The sequence below is a fragment of the Stegastes partitus genome, unplaced genomic scaffold (assembly GCF_000690725.1).
Source record: "Stegastes partitus isolate 25-593 unplaced genomic scaffold, Stegastes_partitus-1.0.2 Scaffold34, whole genome shotgun sequence".
Taxonomy (NCBI): Eukaryota; Metazoa; Chordata; class Actinopteri; family Pomacentridae; genus Stegastes; species Stegastes partitus.
The window spans coordinates 890445-896444 of record NW_007577765.1 but is presented as its reverse complement, the minus strand read 5'-3'; the positions used below and the strand labels follow the sequence as shown (position 1 = coordinate 896444).

General features: G+C 40.7%; 1 protein-coding gene across 1 annotated transcript in view; it reads left to right on the top strand.

The window, feature by feature from the left end:
- Positions 1–430: 430 nt before the first annotated feature.
- atxn1a (ataxin 1a) overlaps positions 431–6000 on the top strand; it is a 101270-nt gene continuing 95700 nt past the window's right edge. Inside the window, exon 1 of the mRNA XM_008301081.1 lies at positions 431–687. The gene's annotated coding sequence lies outside the window, so the exon portion shown is untranslated. The remainder of the gene's footprint in view (positions 688–6000) is intronic.

Below are 6000 nucleotides of genomic sequence, written 5' to 3'. Positions count from 1 at the left end.
AAAAAATAATATGCATTGAAAATAGTGAAAATCACGCAATTATGAGCGTTTTTAAAAGAGAAAAGTCTTTACAGAACTTTTGATTCTGGTAATTAAAAAGGAACTTTCTCAGAATGTTAAGGTTGATGATTTAATTGCATTTGAATGCACCTTGAACCACCTCAAAATTGCATAATTTACTACTTGTTGTGGTGTTTTGAGTTAAAACTGATTTTTAATTATTGATTTATTTAGAATAACTAAAAACTAAGCTATAAAAAATGCAATAACACACACATTTACTGTTGGCCTGTGCAACTAAGAAAAAAAAAAAAAAGCTCCTACTTGAACTCACGGTGGCACATGTACTGCGTATTCCCACGCCCTGGCACCGTCAGTGAACTTCTCTTGTAATTCTGTTTGCTCTGCTCCATCCGAGCCCCTCTCATATTTTTGCATGAGTAGCTTACAAACTGCTCCATTTCTGAACTTGTCTCTCTCCCTCCCTCTCCCTCCATCTCTCCCTCCCTCTCTCTCCCTCTCTCTCTCGCTGCCTGTCTCTCTGGAGGTGGGGGCAGAGAGCTATTAGCTGCGCGCTGCAGACATCATTAGGAGGGGAGACGCTTTCCACCGTCAGCGCCGGAGCAGAGCAGGGGAGCCCTGGCAACAAGGAGACACACAAACTCAGCAGCCCGCTAACACCCCACAGTAAGTCGCACAAAACTATTTCTTCCACCAGCCTGTCAGTGCCTCCAACCGTGTCACTTTTTTCTCTCTGTTTTCTGGGTAAGGTTTAAAAAAAAAAAAAAAAATGGCTGGAAGAACTGGGAAAAAGGGTGGCGCTCTGGTTTACTTCAAAGCCTTTTTGGAAAAAATGTTTACTTCGCACTCTGACCTATTTTATAAGTGACCAAACAGCACCGGGCCGACGCGGGCTTCGGCCCCGTGTACTTGTCACGTCGAAACGCGGACGCAAAGTGTAGTTTGACGGGCTCGGAACGGGAGCGGACGTTCGGCTGGAATGTGACCGAGCGAGGAGCGCGTCCGCCGGGCGAGTTGGTGTCGGGCAGAGCGCTGCCTACTTCCAGTAAACTGCGCCACTCGACCTCGAAGCTCCAAACATTTGTGCTTCTTCTTCTTCTTCTTCTTCTTTTTTTTTTGCTTTTGTCGGCGTTAAACACTGTCGCACACGGCCGAAACGTGTCGCTTGTGTGTTCTTTGCAACTCTTTGCCCGCTGACACGGACTGTCAAAGGCGAGAATTATTTTTTTTTTTAAATCTACGTTTCACCATCGCGGAAGTGTTTTCTCCACACGAAGAAGGAAAAAAAAAAGAGGCGAAGAACAACTAAGCACAGTCCGTGTAATGTGTCCGGTTGTGGCTACGGTGTAGTTGCGTGTGTTGTGCATGTAGATTAAAGGCGTTTTATTGTTGCATATAGGTTACTACACAGTGTTGTACATTGGCAGCTGGTTGTAAAGGACATACGGTTTGTGATTGCAGGACTACCCGTGATGTCATTCATCCGAGCTTGGACCATTATATAACGGGACTGTAGGGAAGCCTGTGATAGCAGGCTATTTTTACTCTGTTTACACCTCGGAGCAGGGTTAGGCTATGCGTCCCAAGTGGTAGCCTATGCTTTCACTCGCATTATGAATTTAATACGGCATCCAAATGAGACCGGCAGAAAAAAAAAAAAAGTAACTGCAGGAGGTGTAAGAGCTGCACACTTCTCCTCACTTTTAAGTGTTCCCCTTTTTTTCTCTCTCTCTCTGATGTGTGCAATTTCCAGCTTTCAAAAAAAAGAAAAAAAAAAAAAGAAATCAGCTTTACTTGTTGATTATGTGCCTCTCTCTTAAGCAATGAATGACTGGTCATCCTGCACACACATGTCAGCTCAGCTCGCACTATGACAGCATGTATTAGTAAAGCAACTGAAATAGGGCTGATTGATTTCAGACAGAAAATGCAATATGAAACGATCCACTCAGCAAAACCCCCCCAAAGGCTGCAATTTAGGATGTATGTTGGCAATGTTTTTTTTTTCTTTTACAAAATTCATGCTATTGATAGTATCTCATATCTGATTTTCTAAATCTATTGCACAGTGAATGTTGGAGTGAAGCTTGACTTTGCAGTATTATATGGCAAATCAAACTGCATTATCTGCAAGAAAAAAAAATGCAATTAGATGTTTTCCCCAAATGGCTCAGCCCTAAACTGAACCCAGGAATATAGGAAATATAAAGTTGAGTTAAATTTACAGTTTAAACAATTTTTTTTTTAAACAAGAATTAATACATTGTATACTCACAGCCACTTTATTAGGTACACTGAAAAAGTGAACTTTGTGAGTTGTTGAAGTAATTAAATGCACCTGCACTAAACTTAATTAGCATGTTTGTGTTGGTGATTTAAACCTAGTCCACTTTAGTTATTGCCGTATTAAATATACTGCTAAATTAGTTCCAACATAACTCAGTTTCGTGGAAAAAGTTGACATAGCTGTTTTAAGTAAATCCCACAAATTATTTTTTCAGTGTACACCTGTAAAGTATAATCCAATCCAATCCAACCATTCTGCCATCAACTCTACTTTGGCAAAGCATCTACATTTCTTTTTTCTTTATGCTTAATGTTTACAGTTGACGTTACAGAGGGTGGTGGTCGTGTAATGGATTGCAATACATTCAGGAATGTTTATAATATTTTGTGTATGTTAATGATTTGGACAAACTGTTAGGAATTATTTGAACTGTAATGAAGTTCAGTACACCAACACCACCTTTTTAATGTCGACAAAAACAGAAAATGTTGACACTTTGCAGGATTCTAATTCATGGCAGAGCTGTTTTCGATTGCATTACTTTTCAAATGTGTACCTAATAACGTGGCCAGTGAGTGTATGTCTGCACTTCACCACTTATCATACTGGCTAATCTAACGCTATCCAAGTATTTTATTAATAAATATTACTTAAAATCCTGTTTTGGAGCATGCTAACTAGCTTATTCAGCAAAATTCCAGTAAAAATACCTTTGCATTCCTTTAGCATTTTGGAGGATTTCTATAAGATTATAAAAATTGCAGTGGTGTTTTTTTCCCTACTAATATCTCCATCCAACTCTTGTGATTCTACACGTTTGCCAAGACAATATAAATATATATATCTTGTCACAACATTTGCTGGTGGATGATGTTAGCTTCGAGAATGAATCGCTGTTTTTATGCTCCTGAGCTGCAGACAACCATAGCTGGAGGAATGATGTCTTCAGGCTGTCCGTCTGTACGTCTGTCCCAATCGTGTGAGCCTTATATCTCTGAAAGGCTGTTAGAGTTTTTTTGATCATCTGGATTCAGGCATGAGCTAAGTGCAGTGTTGTGGTCAAAGGTTACCACGCAAGTGACCTCACAAAATATGCTAATTATGACAACATTTCCTCCATATGTTTAACACGATAAATTGATTATATTAAATATCAAAAAGGTCAAAGGTCAACTTCACTGTGGCACCGTCTCCAGAAACACTTTCCCGCCTCTTATTTGACGCCGTAACACTGGAGCAGAAGGAGACGCTGTGACCATATTTCACATTTGGTTGAATCTTGAATTGGTGACACGGCCGCCATGCAACTGTGCCGATTGTGTAGATCTTCTCTGCTTGGAAATGTGTGTGTGAAGCATGAACGTTTATAGAATTGTTGCTTAATTGCAGCAACATCTATATTTGAAGCTTTGTCTACTGTCATGGCAACAACTTTGTGTTCTATGAGAATCTGCTCTATTGGCCGAGCATGTGAATACACAAAGAAATTTGGCTCTGATTTTCTGATTGTTTCTCTCAATGGACTTCAAAAGCCTCCTCGACATACATTATGCGAGTGTGGACAGACATGGATGTAAACTGCAGCTCGGCGGAGGCATACAACAGCGAGGCGGTAATTATAGTTTTGTTCCTGCTGCTTTGTGATTCTCTCGCTTGCAACACTCTGAGTTAGGAAACAGTTGCAGTGTTTAAAGTGCATCGGAGTGCCTTAATAGTCTATACAGCCCACTTAAAAACGCCTCCCTCGGGTCCTGTGTTGATTTTATGATTGGGTTTTGGACATCTCTGTTTCTTTACCGTTGTTACAAGGCATCTCCAGTCAATATAATTGTAACAGAAATAGCTACCGTTTGGGAGCCCTGTTCTCTGTGAAGGATGTGAGCCCAAACTTTTAAGGCTATGGGAGTGAATGATAAATTGAATTGATTGCTTTGGCCCTCTCCTGTAAACACATTTTTCATTCTACAGTAAACATCACAATAAGACGTTCAGCATTTTTTTCTCCAGTTTTGTGCGAGAAAGTTCAGGGGTGTAGGCAGTTTAATTTGGGTAAGTTTGTGGTTTGCTATAGAGCTTGTGTGGTAGCGTGGGTCATGGTGATGTTCACTATCAATACATGGACAAAAGTCAGTTGTGTATGAGGTGCAAACTGTATTACAACAGCAAGAGTTTTCATTTGGCATAAATCTATTCAGCAGAATTAAGATTTTTATCTGCGCTGCCCATGATTAGGGTTGAATTGATCTCATTTATACCGAAATGACAGAAATATTGTGTGATCTTCTGTGGTTGTTATAAATCTGCTCTTCCAACAGTGATATTTCTAGAAGCTTTCTAAATGGAGATATTGTGCTTTTTATGAGCTGAGCCAAAATGTAGATTTTTTTTTTCGCCTTTTATTTAGACGTTGGCAATGAATGAACAACTGGCCTATATTTTCACAGATCATGCTGGAGTGATCTTTCATGTTTGATGATATGAATAGCCTATGTAGTCATTGAAACCGCAATACAAAAAAATCATCCCTGAGTATACAACTGTTCTAAAAGTGAAGGTGAGGTGAGTAAATGACGGAGAACAGAGAGAGTCAGATGTAATCAAAGACATAGTAAGATCATCATTTTGCGGATTGTTTTATAGTTAATTCAAAGATAGATTACTGTGTCCTGTGCAGCCATGTTTGCTCATCCAGTCCACAGTGTTTTAAAAGTGGCAAAATTAGAGAAGAATGTAGAGGGTGGTTGGAAATAAAGACCCGAACATCAACTGTGTAACCAGGGAGGCCTTCATGTGTAATGATGGTGAGGAGGTTGATAAAACAAATGGGACCCAGTGGTAATCCCTGTGGGATGCCATGGAAAGGGTTTGCTTTTAATGGGGATAATCTGCTAGAGAGTTCAATCAGTGGTGCAGAGGATTGGTCATTACAATAGGTAATGTGTGATTTAAGATGGTTTTAAGGTGAGTCCATGCTACAGTTAGGCTGAGAAGAGTGGAGTGGAGAGTGGAGCATGGGCCAAAGTCAGCCGCACTGTGAATATAAATAAGGCAGTGTTGGTGCTATGATAGTACACTGTGGGATTTCAGAAAAGGAACTTCAGGGTTGGGGTGGAACAAAAGTTAAACTCAGCACTTTCAGGAACTTTCAGGATGGGGTTTGACAACTTACGACTGGAAAACTCAAGGGTGGTGAGTACATGACGAGAGGAGAGGCGTTAATACAAAGGGTGGAGAGTGAAGATAGACAGCCTTTTAAAAAGTAGGTAAACGGAAGGGTCTGGTGGGGATTTAGGTTGGAAGGTAAGGATTAACCAGGTGCTGAGTATCCAAAACTGTCACGATGAATTGATGTTATTTTGGGCATACCAAGGACTGAGAATGGACAGTAGAGGGAGTGGATGGAGTCGGAGTTTACGAAGTTTCAGGTTGACGCAGCAAAGCTTTTGATGAGGTTCATTTTTTTTTCTGATTTTTTGAAAGCAAAGCCTTGGTTATGAGGGCAAACATGAAGGAAAGACCAAACTGTAGTGCTCTTTTGTGTAGTCGTGCCACTGTGAATCAGGCGTGCTGTTCTACCCACCCACCTACCACACACTCTGACACACACACACACACACTGACACACATGCGTACATGCACTTTACCACTGCCACCATAGCCTTTGATTCCAGCTGCCACTCACTTTCAAATGG